Genomic DNA, 18188 nt, shown 5'->3' with positions numbered 1-18188 from the left:
CCTAGTCACCACACCCCATTGGCGGGCCCAGAGACATGAATGGCTGGTCCAACGGATTCGGCCCGAGCTCACCCCGCGGCCCACAAGAGGGAGCGCCATGTGGCCCAGGCCCATCTGGCGCCACCGAGGCAGTGCAAGCCGCAGCTACAGAACGCCGCCGCTTCGACGACTCCCCGCCCGTCGGCGTCGAGGGCCGCCGCACCACCACCGCCGGGGAAGACCCCCTGGTCCGGTCGCTGCGCCATCCGCGCCGCTCCGCCTCCCTCCGCGAGGCTCCTAGCCCCCAGAGAGGAGACGCAGAGCTCCCAAACCGCGAGGGCCTGCCGCCCGGCGCGAAGGAAGGCCGTCGCCGGAGCCGACCCCGGCCGCCGCCCGACCCGCCGGCGAGCGCTTTCTCCAGGAAGCCTCCAAACGTTGGCCGGTCCGAGGGACGGCATGGGGACGAAGCTTCAGAGGAGGACCGCTCCTCCTCCCAGGAGGACGAATCGTCTCCGTCGCGCAACCCCATCACCGCGGCCGCCCCGCCCTTCCTCGCCCAGAACCTGCCTCCGCCGCACGCCGACAGCCGCCCCGGAGCCGAGGCGGTACCCCTCGCCGCCTCCCCCGAGGCTCTCCTCGGTGCGCCGCCTGCCAGATCTCGAATTTGAAAATCGCCTTCGGCATCGCCTATGCCCGTCCGTACGGGCGAACCGTTATCCATCCGAAACAAAAGAAATATTGGTTTCAGAAGGGCGTACGTTAACCAGGAACAAATGAACGCCTTGCCGTCTTAGGTACATTGGTTCCAAATATTGACAATGATAAATTTAATAGACGAACCAAATGTCTTTAGGTGAAACTTGACCGCTTTTGCTTCTCTGTAAAATTTATATGTGCGTCCCTCGTGGATGACAATACTCACTTCCATCGACAGTACTTATGGATGCTTAAAGTGCCTCAAAAATAAAGTTCTTCCTGTGGTTTATAGTAGAGTGAAAGATTGTTGAGGAACGGTTAGAGAAACGTCTGCACAGCTAGGAACACACGTGTCTTTTGGAGGACACTTAGTTCTCATTAACTCAACGCTATGTTTCTCTAACCGTTCCTCGACAATCTTTTGGAGGACACGTGTCTTTTGGAGGACCTCTTAACTCAATACTTAGCAACAAAGTGTTGTATGCTATGTTTCTTTTAAATTCCAAAAGGAGTACTCCAGCTGGAAAGGAAAACTTCTATATTTTAGTTGGGATATATTGTAAAAACATAGAATGGCTAAATGAAATGTAGTGTGTGTAAGTTTGGTACATTTGTTTGGAAGCGTTGCCCTTTGTCTCGGGCACGTGTGCGTGTTTATATGAGTCAGGAACACCCCTGGCGTGGCGTACAAGTTGAGGATCGTTAAAGATCCGATACAGATATGAACTACTCAAAACTATCTGAACCCTTATAGTTCTGGGTCGGTTACATGAGATAACAACACGCACACAAGACATATTCTAATAGCCCCCCTTAATCACAAGGTTGCTAAGTTGAGATTATGTTTAAATTCTTCTAAACTTCTTGTAGGCAATGCCTTTGTAAATCCATCAGCAATTTGATCTTCAGAATGAATAAACCTGATCTGTAACTGTTTGTTAGCAACTCTTTCTCTAACAAAATGATAATCTATTTCTATGTGTTTTGTTCTGGCATGGAACACAGGATTAGCAGACAAGTAAGATGCTCCAAGATTATCACACCAGAGACAAGGTATCTTTCTTTCCTTGATACCTAAATCACCAAGCAAAGACTGAACCCAGTTGCATTTGCTAATGCCTTATACTCACCTTCTTTACTTGATCTAGACATTGTTGGTTGTTTCTTTGCACACCACGAGATCAGATTAGACCCTAGGAATATTGCAAATCCTCATGTTGATCATCTGTCATCCAGACATCCAGTCCAGTCTGCATCAGAAAATGCACTCACCAACATAGATGGAGTTTTGTTAAATGCTAGACCAACACTAGAGGTATGCTGAATATATCTCAGAATCCGCTTAGCATCTGTCTAATGAACAGTTGTAGGTGCATGCAGATACTGACAAATTTTATTCACAGAGAAAGCAATATCCGACCTGGTGAGTGTTAAGTACTGAAGTCCTCCAACAATACTTCTATACCTTGTACTATCCTCATAACTGAGAGGTTCTCCTTTATAGGCAGACAATTTTTCAGTAGTTGAGAGAGGTGTTGGTGAAGGCTTGCATCCTTTCATACCAACTCGAGCCAACAAATCAGTTGCATATTTTTGCTGTGTCAGAACTATTCCTTCTCTAGTTTTCTTCACTTCAATCCCTAGAAATAAGCTTAAATCCCCAAGATCTTTAAGAGAAAAATGTGAACTCAAGTCTTTCAACAGTGCTGTAATTGCATTCTGAGAGGAACTAGTAACAATGATATCATCAACATAAACTAGCATATAGATGATTATACCAGACTTGTTGTACATAAATAGTGATGTATCAGATTTTGATGACACAAAACCAAGATCAAGAAGTTTAGAGCTCAAGCGAGAGTACCATGCTCTGGGAGCTTGTTTTAGGACATATAAAGCCTTGTCAAGTTTGCACACATATGATGGTGCATGCTTGTCCTCAAATCCTGGTGGTTGCCTCATATATATCTCTTCTTCCAGAACACCATGCAAGAACGCGTTCTGTACATCTAGCTGCCTCAAACTCCATCCTCTGGAAACAACAATAGATAAAATCAAACGAATAGTAGCAGCTTTAACTCCAGGACTAAAAGTTTCCTCATAATCAATACCATATCTTTGCTTAAATCCTTTTGCAACTAAACGTGTTTTATACCTGTCAACAATACCATTTGCTTTCTTCTTAATTTTGTAAACCCATTTGCAATCTATTAAATTTTTACCTTCCTTTGGTGGTACCAAATGCCAAGTTTTGTTTTTCATCAAGGCTTCATATTATTCACTCATTGCCTTCCTCCATTTTTCACTTTTAAGTGCATCATTTAAATCTTCAGGTTCACATGTAGATGCCAACATAGCATATCTGATCATACCAGGATTTTTTTTTTTTTGGATTGCTTATCCCTTTTTGTAACCTGGGTAACCATACGTGTATCTGCGGCATTTTGAGCCGCAGAAGATCCTGCGTTTTCTGCAGTGGACAGAGAAGAATCTGCTCCGGATCCACTGCAGGTAGAGGCAGACACCACAGATCCTGGCGACGCTGAACTGTCGCCCTGGCCCGCAGACAGCGCGTCGTTTTCCTGGCGGACGGACGTGCTCGCCCGCGACGTGTCGCCCTCCTTCTGGTTGAATCTCCCGCTGGCGCTGCTGCCACTGCTGCCCGTGTGCATGCGCCCTGGCCCGCCTGCTGTCGTTGATCCCGGAGCGTATCTGCATGGGGATCCAGCAAACTGACGCCCAGGTGTGGAAGGAGGATCTACCTTGGATCCAGCGCCTGCTTCAACACCAATTTGCTTCGGATTTTCACCGTTTTGCTCCAAATTCTCTTCTGCAAAATTCTGCACACCAGCACTAGCAATAGTATTAGCAGGATTATCCCTTTGATCAATACTATTCACACCCCCATGATCAAAGATAGAGGTTGGTTGTAGAGGTTCAGGGAGAAGCAGAATTTCTTTGGAAAGAAGTGCACCGGCATTTGGATGGAGAGATTTGAAGGGAAACACTGTTTCATCAAATACTACATCTCTATATATATAGACACGACCAGTTTTGACTTCTAGACACTTGACACCCTTATGACGAGAACTCTAGCCTAAGAACACACATTGTGTAGAGAGGAAGGCAAGTTTATGAGAATTATATGGTCTAAGATTAGGCCAACATGCACATCCAAACACACGAAGAGAGGAATAGGTGGGTTTGGTGTTAAAAAGACGTTCATAGGGTGTGTCAAAATTGATAGTCTAATATGTCGCTATAAGAAAGGCTTCATCCCAAAATTTGAGAGGCATTCCTGCATTTGCTAGGAGGGCAATACCCATCTCTACTATATGACGATGTTTGCGTTCTGCTGAACCATTTTGTTGGTGAGTGTGAGGACAAGACACATGATGAGATATTCCAATGGTTTTGAAGAAAGAATTTAGTTTTTCATACTCGCCACCCCCAATCAGGTTGAAGGAGGAGAATTTTCCTCCCAAATTGGCGTTCAACTAGTGCTTGGAAATTGTGGAAAACATCAAAGATATCAAAATCATCAATGAAGCTTACATAGTAACTGAACCTTCCAACAAAAGTTGCAGCTGGTCCCCATACATAAGAAAAGATCAACTCAAGGGGAAAATTTGAAACACTACTAGATGTAGGATAAGGCAATTGATGACTTTTGGCTCTTTGACATGAATCACAAACTGAATCTATACTAGAATCATCTAAGAATGAAAGCTTATTATTCCTAAGCACACGTTGAACAGTAGAAAAAGAGGGATGCCCTAGACGACTATGCCACCTTGATGAAGGAATTTTGGTGACATTGAAAGCTTGTTTTATTGATCTCCAATCTTGTGGAAGTAAGGGATAAAGCCCACGCCTACATGTGCCTCTGAACAGAACTCTCTTCGTGACCTGATCCTTGATCAAAAAGAACCATGGATGAAATTTAATAAAAAAATTATTGTCAAGAGTGAGACGATTGATACGTCTCCAACGTATCGATAATTTCTTGTGTTCCATGCCACATTATTGATGTTATCTACATGTTATATGCACACTTTATGTCATATTCGTGCATTTTCTGGAACTAACCTATTAACAAGATGCCGAAGTGCCGGTTCTCGTTTTCTGCTGTTTTTGGTTTCAGAAATCCTAGTAACGAAATATTCTCGGAATCGGACGAAATCAACGCCCAGGTTCCTATTTTACCCGGAAGCATCCAGAACACACGAGAACCGCCGGAGAAGGGGGGCAGGGCCACCACACCACACCCCGGCGCGGCCAAGGGGGGGGGCACGCCCCCTAGGGTGTGGGCCCCCCAGAAGCCCTCCTGCGCCGCCTCTCCGCCTATATAAAGCCCCCGACCTAAAAACCTCGGGGCGTTCGACGAAAACCACAGAAACCTTCCGGAGCCGCCGCCATCGCGAAGCCAAGATCCGGGGGACAGGAGTCTCCGTTCCGGCACCCTGCCGGAGCAGGGAAGTGCCCCCGGAAGGCTTCTCCATCGACACCGCTGCCATCTCCACCGCCATCTTCGTCACCGCTGCTGCTCCCATGAGGAGGGAGTAGTTCTCCATCGAGGCTCGGGGCTGTACCGGTAGCTATGTGGTTCATCTCTCTCCTATGTGCTTCAATACAATAATCTCATGAGCTGCCTTACATGATTGAGATTCATATGATGATGCTTGTAATCTAGATGTCATTATGCTAGTCAAGTGAGTTTTACTTATGTGATCTCCGGAGACTCCTTGTCCCACGTGTGTAAAGGTGACAGTGTGTGCACCGTGTGGGTCTCTTAGGCTATATTTCACAGAATACTTATTCACTGTTGAATGGCATAGTGAGGTGCTTATTTATATCTCTTTATGATTGCAATGTGTTTGTATCACAATTTATCTATGTGCTACTCTAGTGATGTGTTATTAAAGTAGTTTTATTCCTCCTGCACGTGTGCAAAGGTGACAGTGTGTGCACCGTGTTAGTACTTGGTTTATGCTATGATCATGATCTCTTGTAGATTGCGAAGTTAACTATTGCTATGATAATATCGATGTGATCTATTCCTCCTACATATGCATGAAGGTGACAGTGTGCATGCTATGTTAGTACTTGGTTTAGTCTATTGATCTATCTTACACTAAAGGTTACTAAAATATGAGCATTATTGTGGAGCTTGTTAACTCCGGCATTGAGGGTTCGTGTAATCCTACGCAATGTGTTCATCATCCAACAAAAGTGTAGAGTATGCATTTATCCGTTCGTTATGTGATCAATGTTGAGAGTGTCCACTAGTGAAAGTCTAATACCTAGGCCTTGTTCCTAAATACTGCTATCGCTGCTTGTTTACTGTTTTACTGCGTTACTACTGCTGCGTTACTACTACTTGTTTATCGTCCGGGCAAAGCACCGTTCCGGTGCCGTTGCTACTTGCTTATTCATACCACCTGTATTTCACTATCTCTTCGCCGAACTAGTGCACCTATTAGGTGTGTTGGGGACACAAGAGACTTCTTGCTTTGTGGTTGCAGGGTTGCATGAGAGGGATATCTTTGACACTTCCTCCCTGAGATCGATAAACCTTGGGTGATCCACTTAAGGGAAACTTGCTGCTGTTCTACAAACCTCTGCTCTTGGAGGCCCAACACTGTCTACAAGAATAGAAGCACCCGTAGACATCAAGCACTTTTCTGGCGCCGTTGCCGGGGAGGAAAGGTAAAAAGGCACTCATACTACGGTCCCAGGTAAAGTATTTTTCCGTTACCGTCGTGTGTGTGCTCGAGGCTATTTCCTTTAGATCCTGCAATTGCATCTTTTTGTTTCTTGTTTACACTAGTTTGGCATAATGTACAAGAGTGAGCTTCTTATTCTATTTCCTGATTTAAAACATGGATTGTTTGATGCGAAAATTAAAAAACCTATGAAATCTTATTTGCATGCTTGGTAGTAATATTAGTATGAACGCTTTGAACACCATTGTTGATAATGATATAGAAAGTTCTAAGCTTGGGGAAGCTGGTTTTCATGATCTTTTTAGTCCCCCAAGCATTGAGGAGAAAATTTTCTTTGATGATACTTTGCCTCCCATATGTGATGATTATAATAATAGTGGTCTTTTGGTACAACCTACTATGGAGAGTAAATTTTGTTGTGATTATACTATGCCTCCTACACTTGATGAGAATAATAATGATAGCTACTTTGTTGAATTTGCTCCCACTACAACTAATAAAATTGATTATACCTATGTGGAGAGTAATAATTTTATGCATGAGACTCATGATAAGAATGCTTTATGCGATAGTTATATTGTTGAGTTTGCTCATGTTGCTACTGAAAGTTATTATGAGAGAGGAAAATATGGTTGTAGAAATTTTCATGTTACTAAAATGCCTCTCTATGTGCTGAAATTTTTGAAGCTACACTTGTTTTATCTTCCTATGCTTGTTACTTTGCTCTTCATGAACTTGTTTATTTACAAGATTCCTATGCATAGGAAGCATGTTAGACTTAAATGTGTTTTGAATTTGCCTCTTGATGCTCTCTTTTGCTTCAACTACTATTTCTTGCGAGTACATCATAAAAACTGCTGAGCCCATCTTAATGGCTAAAAAGAAAGAACTTCTTGGGAGATAACCCATGTGTTATTTTGCTACAGTACTTTGTTTTATATTTGTGTCTTGGAAGTTGTTTACTACTGTAGCAACCTCTCCTTATCTTAGTTTTATGTTTTGTTGTGCCAAGTAAAGTCTTTGATAGAAAAGTAAGTACTAGATTTGGATTACTGCGCAGTTCCAGATTTCTTTGCTTTGTCACGAATCTTGGTCTATCTCCCTGTAGGTAGCTCAGAAAATTAAGCCAATTTACGAGCATGATCCTCAGATATGTACGCAACTTTCATTCAATTTGAGCATTTTCGTTTGAGCAAGTCTGGTGGCCTAATAAAATCCATCTTTACGGACTGTTACTGTTTTGACAGATTCTGCCTTTTATTTCGCATTGCCTCTTTTGCTATGTTGGATGAATTTCTTTGATCCATTAATGTCCAGTAGCTTTATGCAATGTCCAGAAGTGTTAAGAATGATTGTGTCACCTCTGAACATGTTAATTTTTATTGTCCACTAACCCTCTAATGAGTTTGCTTAAAGTTTGGTGTGGAAGAAGTTTTCAAGGGTCAAGAGAGGAGGATGATATACTATGATCAAGGAGAGTGAAAGCTCTAAGCTTGGGGATGCCCCGGTGGTTCACCCCTGCATATATCAAGAAGACTCAAGCGTCTAAGCTTGGGGATGCCCAAGGCATCCCCTTCTTCATCGACAAATTATCGGGTTCCTTCTCTTGAAACTATATTTTTATTCGGCCACATCTTATGTACTTTACTTGGAGCGTCTGTTTGTTTGTTTCTATTTTTGTTTGTGTTTGAATAAATTGGATTACATCATGCTTGTGTGGGAGAGAGACACGCTCTGCTGGTTCATATGAACACATGTGTTCTTAGCTCATAATATTCATGGCGAAGTTTCCTCTTCGTTAAATAGTTATATGGTTGGAATTGGAAAATGATACATGTAGTAATTGCTATAATGTCTTGGGTAATGTGATACTTGGCAATTGTTGTGCTCATGTTTAAGCTCTTGCATCATATACTTTGCACCTATTAGTGAAGAATACATAGAGCATGCTAAAATTTGGTTTGCATAATTGGTCTCTCTAAAGTCTAGATAATTTCTAGTTTTGAGTTTTGAACAACAAGGAAGACGGTGTAGAGTCTTATAATGTTTACAATATGTCTTTTATGTGAGTTTTGCTGCACCGGTTCATCCTTGTGTTTGTTTCAAATAACCTTGCTAGCCTAAACCTTGTATCGAGAGGAATACTTCTCATGCATCCAAATACTTGAGCCAACCACTATGCCATTTGTGTCCATCATACCTACCTACTACATGGTATTTCTCCGCCATTCCAAAGTAAATTGCTTGAGTGCTACCTTTAAACAATTCAAAATTTATCACCTCTGATTTGTGTCAATGTTTTATAGCTCATGAGGAAGTATGTGGTGTTTATCTTTCAATCTTGTTGGGCAACTTTCACCAATGGACTAGTGGCTACATCCGCTTATCCAATAATTTTGCAAAAAGAGCTGGCAATGGGATTCCCAGTCCCAAATTAATTAACAAAAATAGACACTCCTCCATGGTATGTGATTGTTGAACGGCACTCGAAGGATTCGGTTAGCCATGGCTTGTGTAAGCAAAGGTTGGGAGGAGTGTCATCATAATAAAACTAAAATAAAAAGGCACTCCTTCATGGTATGAGATTGTTGGCAGGCACCCGAGGGTTCGGTTAGCCATGGTTTGTGAAAGAAAGGTTGGAAGGAGTGCCATCCAAAAATAAAATAGAATGGGAGCCGCTCTTTGAAGGTTTGTACGGCAAGGGGTTAGAGTACCCGCTACCATTCGTTGACAACAACATACACCTCTCAAAACTTTATTTTTATGCTCTCTTTATGTTTTCAAAATCAAAGCTCTAGCACAAATATAGCAATCGATGCTTTCCTCTTTGAAGGACCATTCTCTTTACTTTTATGTTGAGTCGGTTCACCTATTTCTCTCCACCTCAAGAAGCAAACACTTGTGTGAACCGTGCATTGATTCCTACATACTTGCATATTGTACTTGTTATATTACTCTATGTTGACTATTATCCATGAGATATACATGTTACAAGTTGAAAGCAACCGCTGAAACTCAATCTTCCTTTGTGTTGCTTCAATACCTTTACTTTGATTTATTGCTTTATGAGTTAACTCTTATGCAAGACTTATTAATACTTGTCTTGAAGTACTATTCATGAAAAGTCTTTGCTATATGATTCACCTGTTTACTCATGTCATCACCATTGTTTTGATCGCTGCACCCACTACATATGCTTTACAAATAGTATGATCAAGTTTATGATGGCATGTCACTCCAGAAATTATCTTTGTTATCGTTTTACCTGCTCGGGACGAGCAGAACTAAGCTTGGGGATGCTGATACGTCTCCAACGTATCGATAATTTCTTGTGTTCCATGCCACATTATTGATGTTATCTACATGTTATATGCACACTTTATGTCATATTCGTGCATTTTCTCGGAACTAACCTATTAACAAGATGCCGAAGTGCCAGTTCCTGTTTTCTGCTGTTTTTGGTTTCAGAAATCCTAGTAACGAAATATTCTCGGAATCGGACGAAATCAACGCCCAGGTTCCTATTTTACCCGGAAGCATCCAGAACACACGAGAACCGCCAGAGAAGGGGGCAGGGCCACCACACCACACCCCGGCGCGGCCAAGGGGGGGCGCCCCCTAGGGTGTGGGCCCCCCAGAAGCCCTCCTGCGCCGCCTCTCCGCCTATATAAAGCCCCTGACCTAAAAACCTCGGGGCGTTCGACGAAAACCACAGAAACCTTCTAGAGCCGCCGCCATCGCGAAGCCAAGATCTGGGGGACAGGAGTCTCTGTTCCGGCACCCTGCCGGAGCGGGGAAGTGCCCCCGGAAGGCTTCTCCATCGACACCGCTGCCATCTCCACCGCCATCTTCATCACCGCTGCTGCTCCCATGAGGAGGAGTAGTTCTCCATCGAGGCTCGGGGCTGTACCGGTAGCTATGTGGTTCATCTCTCTCCTATGTGCTTCAATACAATAATCTCATGAGCTGCCTTACATGATTGAGATTCATATGATGATGCTTGTAATCTAGATGTCATTATGCTAGTCAAGTGAGTTTTACTTATGTGATCTCCGGAGACTCCTTGTCCCACGTGTGTAAAGGTGACGAGTGTGTGCACCGTGTGGGTCTCTTAGGCTATATTTCACGAGAATACTTATTCATCTGTTGAATGGCATAGTGAGGTGCTTATTTATATCTCTTTATGATTGCAATGTGTTTGTATCACAATTTATCTATGTGCTACTCTAGTGATGTGTTATTAAAGTAGTTTTATTCCTCCCGCACGTGTGCAAAGGTGACTGATGTGTGCACCGTGTTAGTACTTGGTTTATGCTATGATCATGATCTCTTGTAGATTGCGAAGTTAACTATTGCTATGATAATATCGATGTGATCTATTCCTCCTACATATGCATGAAGGTGACAGTGTGCATGCTATGTTAGTACTTGGTTTAGTCTATTGATCTATCTTACACTAAAGGTTACTAAAATATGAGCATTATTGTGGAGCTTGTTAACTCCGGCATTCAGGGTTCGTGTAATCCTACGCAATGTGTTCATCATCCAACAAAAGTGTAGAGTATGCATTTATCCGTTACGTTATGTGATCAATGTTGAGAGTGTCCACTAGTGAAAGTCTAATCCCTAGGCCTTGTTCCTAAATATCGCTATCGCTGCTTGTTTACTCGTTTTACTGCGTTACTACTGCATGCGTTACTACTACTTGTTTCTTGTCCCGGGCAAAGCACTGTTGCAGGTGCCGTTGCTACTTGCTTATTCATACCACCTGTATTTCACTATCTCTTCGCCGAACTAGTGCACCTATTAGGTGTGTTGGGGACACAAGAGACTTCTTGCTTTGTGGTTGCGGGGTTGCATGAGAGGGATATCTTTGACCTCTTCCTCCCTGAGATCGATAAACCTTGGGTGATCCACTTAAGGGAAACTTGCTGCTGTTCTACAAACCTCTGCTCTTGGAGGCCCAACACTGTCTACAAGAATAGAAGCTCCCGTAGACATCAACGATCAACAGAGAGGAGATTCTTTGAAGTACTAGGGACATGCAAAATATTCTTTACTTTCAGATTTTTATGGGGAGTGCAAATAAGTGATTGACCAATATGACTAATTTTCATACCTGCTCCATTGGCATTGTGCACTTGTTCTTGTCCGCTATATTTTCCCGGACAACCATCTTATCGAGCTCGCCGGTGATGTGGTCCGTAGCACCACTGTCAGTATACCAATTTGTATCTATTCCATAAGAGGATGTGCTAGCAGAGCCGACTACTTTTTCTTCAGGTTCGTAGTCCTCTTCATATCGATGCCAGCATTCAGTGGCTCCATGACTAGGTTTGCCACATACTTGACATGTGGATCGATCTCGCCCACCATTGCGGCCGCCACGGTTGTTCTTGTTGAAGTGGCAGCCTCCTCTGTTTCCTCCGTAGTTGTAGCCGCCTCCAATGCGACCACCACGGCCTCCACGCTGACCTCCGCGTCCACCACGGTAGCCATAGTTTCCGCGCCCTCGTGCATCAGCATTGGCCAAGGACTTGAAGCCGTCAGAGGTTCCTGCTTCTCCGAGCAGCACATTGCGCGCGTCGTAATTCGACATCCGCGCATAAACATCGTCTAGAGTGATCTGTTCCTTTTGTGCATCAATGGAGGCGACTAGAGAGTTGTAGTCACCTTCCAATCCGGCCAGGATATAGGACACCACTTCGTCTTCAGCGAGCGGTTTCCCGGCTGCAGCAAGTTCATCGGCATAGCCTGTCATCTTGGCGAAATACGCAGCGACAGTCATGTTGCCCTTGGAAGCTTTGGCGAGCTGGATCCGCAGATTGTTGATCCGTGACCTTGACTGTGATGAAAACATGTTTTCCAGCACACTCCAAGCTTCGTGTGACGTGGTCTTGGAGATGATCTGCGTCAGAACTTCTTTGGAGAGGGTATTGATCAAATATGACAGGATGTGTTGATCCATTGCAATCCAGTTAGCGTATGCTGGATTTTCAGCAGACGACGACGAGTCCTTCTCCTTCCCTGGGAGCTTTTCCTCAGGTGCGGCGACAGATCCGTCTAGGTACCCGATGAGTCGAGCCCCGCGGATGGATGGAAGCACTTGGGCTTTCCCGAGGAGATAATCTCTCTCGTTAGCCTCTCGGTGACCTGTGATACCGATAGGTTTGGCAGCGTGGCCGGCGTCGCCATGATCGCTAGATGTCGATGAAGAAGAGGAGCTCTGATACCATGTAAGTTTGGCAGATTTGTTTGGAAGTGTTGCCCTTTGTTTCGGGCACGTGTGCGTGTTTATATGAGCCAGGAACAGCCCCTGGCGTGGCGTACAAGTTGAGGATCGTTAAGGATCCGTTACAGATACGAACTACTCAAAACTATCCGAACCCTTATAGTTCTGGGTCGGTTACATGAGATAACAGCACGCACACGACACATATTCTAACAGTTTGTCATTCAAAAGACCAGAAGGCCTCCGAATTCAAGACGTAGAGGCCAAAAATACCAAAGTCCTTGGTAGATGGCTATACAAGCTACTTACTGAAGATGGCGATGGAAAAAGCTCCGGAGTAGAAAGTATGTGGGCTCAAAAGTTTTCTACCATGCAACTTGACTGGAAAAGGTGATTCACAATTTTTTAGCATATCTAATGGCAACCGAGATACACTTATTTTGCTTTGGATATTTTCTCATTAAGGAAGGTTAAGAAATTCAACAGTGGGGGGATTCATGGATTTGAAATGCCCCTTCTCCAGGAACAAGATCCATCTTTATACAACGTTGCACTTAACAATGTTATTTAGGCGGGGTCTCATCAGTGTGCTTGTCTTGCGTCATGGCATGATCTTCAAGAGCGGTTGGCTTTTGTCCAACTATAGCAAGGACATGATGAATTTAAATGGAATCTACATGAGAATTGTAATTTTGGTGAAATCCATGTACAAGGTATTATTTCCATTCCTTCAAAGTCATCAACAATAATAAAATTGGAAGATGAAAATGCCACTTAATAAAATTAAATCTTTTAAAGTGCATCTGACACGGAAGTACAAAAATATTGCTTTTGTCACCATGCCGAATATGTAAACCACTTATTCTTCCAACCCACGTTTGTGGGCTCTATATATTTTTTCGATAAAGGGCACTTTATTACTCAAAAGTTTTAAGCATTATACCCGGCCTCTGCATAGCTAAGATGCACACAGTCGTCTAAGTACATTACAAATCAAAGAAAACGTGCATAAGCAGAAAATTATAGCGAACATAGCCAACTAGTTCATAATTGCTGCAATCCGACGATTATGTAGCCACCCATGTTGGGAAATTGAATTCTTGGTCGTATTCTCCAACCGTGTAGACACCTCTGTAAAGAGTTCGCGGTCCTCCAATTGCTGAGGCGACGACCATAAACGGAGCAAAGCCGTACACCGGTAAATGACCTGCATAAGAGAGGAACTTTTATTGTTAAAAACCTTGTTATTCCTACATAGCCATAGCGATCATACAATAATAATCACTCCTACTCTGATAAGTGTTTTAAACCTAGAATCCACCCCGTTTAGCCACTTGACAAAAATATTTTTGACGCTTCGAGGATGGTATAAGGTAGAACCTATATGAATGATTGACCATATAGACCTAGCGAACCGACACTGGAAGATAAGGTGTTCTATTCTCTCCTCTTTTTGATAGAAAATACATTTCGTACAACCATGACAATTGCATTTTGCAATGTTATATTTAGTAAGAATAACACCCCTACGAAGGTACCATGCAAAAACCTTAGTTTTCAAAGGTATCTTCATCTTCCAAATGAATTTATTGTTTTACACCGGTTGAATGGGTTTGATTAAAGCTTTATACTTGGAATCTACCAAGAATACACCATTCTTGATAAGTTCTCAGCAGAATTCATCATCCCCTTGGATCAACTGAACTGAAGCTAACTTGTGTAACAGTTCATTCTAAGAAGCTAGCCGGAGTCCAATAAGATCACGCTTGAACGTCATAGAGGACGGAGATGTTCCATCACCTTCTGTAAGGTATCACCCTTACGTCATATAATATTGTACAAGGCTGGGTATTATTCGTGAAAAGTGGTTGTTTCCAACCATTTATCCTCCCAAAACTTTATCTCCAACCCGTCCATAATGGAGAAAGAACCGTATGGAAAACGTGATTCTTAGTTGCCATAATGCTAGCACAAAAATGTGAATCTTCTTGTTTACAAAGAACTTGAGAGATTGCTTTTAAGTCCATATACTTTTTCCGCAACAGTTGCTGCCGTACGCCATCTTTAGTTAACAACCTGGCCAGCCATGTTCCTAGCAAGGCCATGTTTTAAAACTCTAGATCGAGAACACCAAGTCCACCTTGATCTTTCGGACGAAAAACGACACTCTATTTACTCAACCGGTATTTGTTCTTCTCACTATCTCTTTACCAAAAGAATCTAGATCAGAAATAATCCAATCTATGCAAGACTTCTTTGGGAAAATGGAAAAAATAAATCATATACAATACCATGTTTGTAAGTACTAAATTTATGAGGACTAATCTTTCACCTCGAGATAGTAATTTTCCTTTCCAACTACTAAGACACTTATGTAGTCTTTCCTCGACTAGTTTCCATTCAGCCAACGTGAGTCTCGGATAATGTATCAGAATGCCAAGATAGCTAATTAGAAAACTGCCTAGCCCACATCCCAAAAGTTCGCTATATAGGTTGGAGTCGTCTTAGGCCTTGCCAAAACGGAACAATTCACTTTTATGGAAATTAATCTTAAGACTAGATAAATGCTCGAACGATGACAATGCTAATTTAAGGTTTCTCGCTTTTTCTGAGTCATGATCCATAAATAGAATTGTGTCATTGGCATACTGAAGAAGAGATAGTCCCCCATCAACCAAATGGGGGATTACTCCTTCAATCTGGCCATCAACTTTAGCACGCTCAGTTAAATAGCTAGCATATCCGCCACAATGTAGTTAAGTAACATTGGAGATAGGTGATCTCCTTGCCTCAACCTTTTTTTCTCTGAAAGTATCTACCAACGTCATCATTGATCTTAATGGTAACACTTCCACCCCAAACAAAGTTATTAATTAAAGCGTGCCACTCATCAGAAAATACTTTCAGTCTGAGAGTTTGTTGATAAAAAACCACTTGACTTTATTAGAGGCTTTTCAAAGTCGATTTTGAGGATCACCCCATTTAATTTTTTTTGACGCATCTTATGGATTGTTTCATGCAAAGTGACGAATCCATCTAGGATATATCGACCTTGCATGAAAGCCGTCTAACTAGGGCGCACCACATGATCAGCCACCAAATTTAGTCTAATAGTACCTACCTTGGTGAAAATTTTAAAGCAAACACTAATTAAGAAGACATATTTGTATGTATTGTTGAATCCATTCCTCGTAATTAACTTTTGGTAGTAAGATAATCTATCTAAAGTTGACACGGAACAAACCAAGTTGCCCAGCATGAAGTTCGGCAAAGAAATCCACTAAATCGCCTTTAATTATGTCCCAGAAGGCTTGATAGAACTTAGCCCGTGGAAAATCATCAGGACCTGGCACCTTATTGTGTTCCATCTGAAAAATAGCCTTCATTATCTCCTCTTCGGAATAATGGGAGGTAAGAATATCATTTCCTTCCCAAGATACTTGGGGGTATCATCGATTCTAGATCCATCCAAAAACACATCTGATTCCTTCGGGGAGCCAAGCAATCCTTTGTATTAAGACGTAATATACGACTTTCAGTTGCTCATGGTCTTCAATCGTGCCCTCTTCCTGATCAAGAGAATGAACGTCACTAGTAGGGAAATTGCTATAGGGGCACACTCATTAGCAGCGCACCCATGTGAACGCACGCGGCTGCTAATAGTTGTCGCGGGCCGAAAATGCACACGTGACTGGTGTGCTCATACTGGCAGCGGACCAGACAGAAAGGCGCACATATACTAGGTGGGGCCCGTCTCTACTCGGGTCCAGAAAGTACCCGCTGTGCGCACTAGTGGAGGCACGTGACCGCTATCGGCATACCAGTCGCGTGTGCCTTTGCCTGCCCGCTTCCAATATATTGGGCTTGTGGGCGCGAATCAGCCGAAATACTAGTCACATACCCTATTTTGGGTATGTAGCTAGTAATCAGTTTAGTAGCGTTCCCTATTTTGAGCATCCTACTGCTAGTTTCAGGATTTGCACCCCCGTGGTGCATCGATATCGCCTTTTCAGTTTTAAAAAAAAAATCATAGAAAATAATAGCAAATTCAAACAATAAAATCCTTCGAGATGGACATGTCACATGTGTTATGTCATCTAGTTTTTTTAAAAAAATTGAAAAACATGAATTTTGATATGTTAAGCAAAATGGGGTCATGTCTCGGCAAAACTGATTTTCTGGTTGCATACAACCTCCAATAAAAATCTTTTTTATATAAAAATATATCTACACATATTTTTCCATCCAATTTCAATGATCTCGAGGAGTTTAGCGAATTTTTAGATTCTCAACAATCTAAAAGGAAAATAGACTTTTTTTAGGTTTTAGATTTTGGTGCAAAAAAATCAAATCTGAAAAATTCCAAAATAACTAATTCCCTCACTACTAGAAAAAAGCTAATCAGTGGCGCACATGTTTTGCTTACCAGTGGCACCACTACTATCACTCCACTAGTAATAATTAGCAGTGGCGTACCTCAAGATGCGCCATTGATAAATTATGTAGTAGTGGCGCACCCGCTAGTGCGCCACTGATGTTGTAATAGGGTGTGCCATTGCAATACTTATGTTGTGCGTCACTACTCACTACCGACCGAGTAAATTTAAGAAGGCCATGTGGAAGGCCATGGATCCCTTCTTTTTTAGATGCGGGTGGATCTGAGTTGACCGGTCTAAAAAAGCCCATTTTATTCTATAATTACAAATCCGAGTTATTACAGGGTCCAAATGAAAAAAACAAAGTTTCTAAACTTTGCAGCTAGAACCCTAGAAAAATAAATAAATAACGCAATCAAGTTTGAGTTGGCGGCGCCGGCGTTGTTGCCCGCATGCGGCGGACACCCTGACGGCGAGCGTGGCGATGTCCTCCTACTGGAGCCCGTTGCGGCGAGCCTCGGAGGGCAACACAAAGAAGATCTGGCCTGGGCAGAGCTCGTCGCCTGTGCTCAGGGAAGCCACGGGGCCGTCAATCCCCATCGCGTCAACGTCGTAGAGAAACCCACCAGCTCCCGCCTCGACGGGGTACTGGAGCACCCGCGCCGTTGTGGCCGGGGCGTGTATTCTCGAGCTCCCATGTGGGTAGCAGCACCATCTCCATCGACGCGGGCTCCACCTTGCGCCCGCCATCAGCGCAGCCGCGGAGCTTCTCGAGCGGCGAGGACGGACCCGCGCGCACTCTGCTCCAGGGAGCGCACCTTGTCCGTCATGGACGGGTGGAGGCTGGGGGATTACCAACTACGAGTGGACGCCTCTATTTAGCCCCCATGACTCCGGCGCCACGGCCGTCGGGGAGAAGGAGCGGCATGGGGGGCGAGGAGTCGTGGGGATGAGAAGGAGTGGCCGGGGGGCTAGGGTTTGGACTGGGAGGCGGAGGGTCTGTGCGAAAGGAGGTCGAAGGGTTTGGAGGAGTGCAGAAATTGGGGGAGTGGGGGAATGGGGGTGGTTGCCTTGGGTGCGTTTGGCACGATGGACCATGGTTGGGTGTGACTCTGAGAAAACGACACGTGGAGGAAACCTACGTTGGGGCGCGTGGATGGAATAAGTAGACCGCACATG

General features: G+C 43.6%; 1 non-coding gene across 1 annotated transcript; it reads right to left on the bottom strand.

The window, feature by feature from the left end:
- Positions 1 to 11984: 11984 nt before the first annotated feature.
- LOC124679932 lies at positions 11985 to 12123 on the bottom strand. The gene has a single exon (XR_006995349.1). It is a non-coding gene; the product is annotated as a small nucleolar RNA Z247 (small nucleolar RNA).
- Between the last annotated feature and the right edge of the window lie 6065 nt (positions 12124 to 18188).

Source organism: Lolium rigidum, chromosome 7 (assembly GCF_022539505.1).
Source record: "Lolium rigidum isolate FL_2022 chromosome 7, APGP_CSIRO_Lrig_0.1, whole genome shotgun sequence".
NCBI lineage: Eukaryota > Viridiplantae > Streptophyta > Magnoliopsida > Poales > Poaceae > Lolium > Lolium rigidum.
This window is presented reverse-complemented; position numbering and strand designations above follow the sequence as displayed.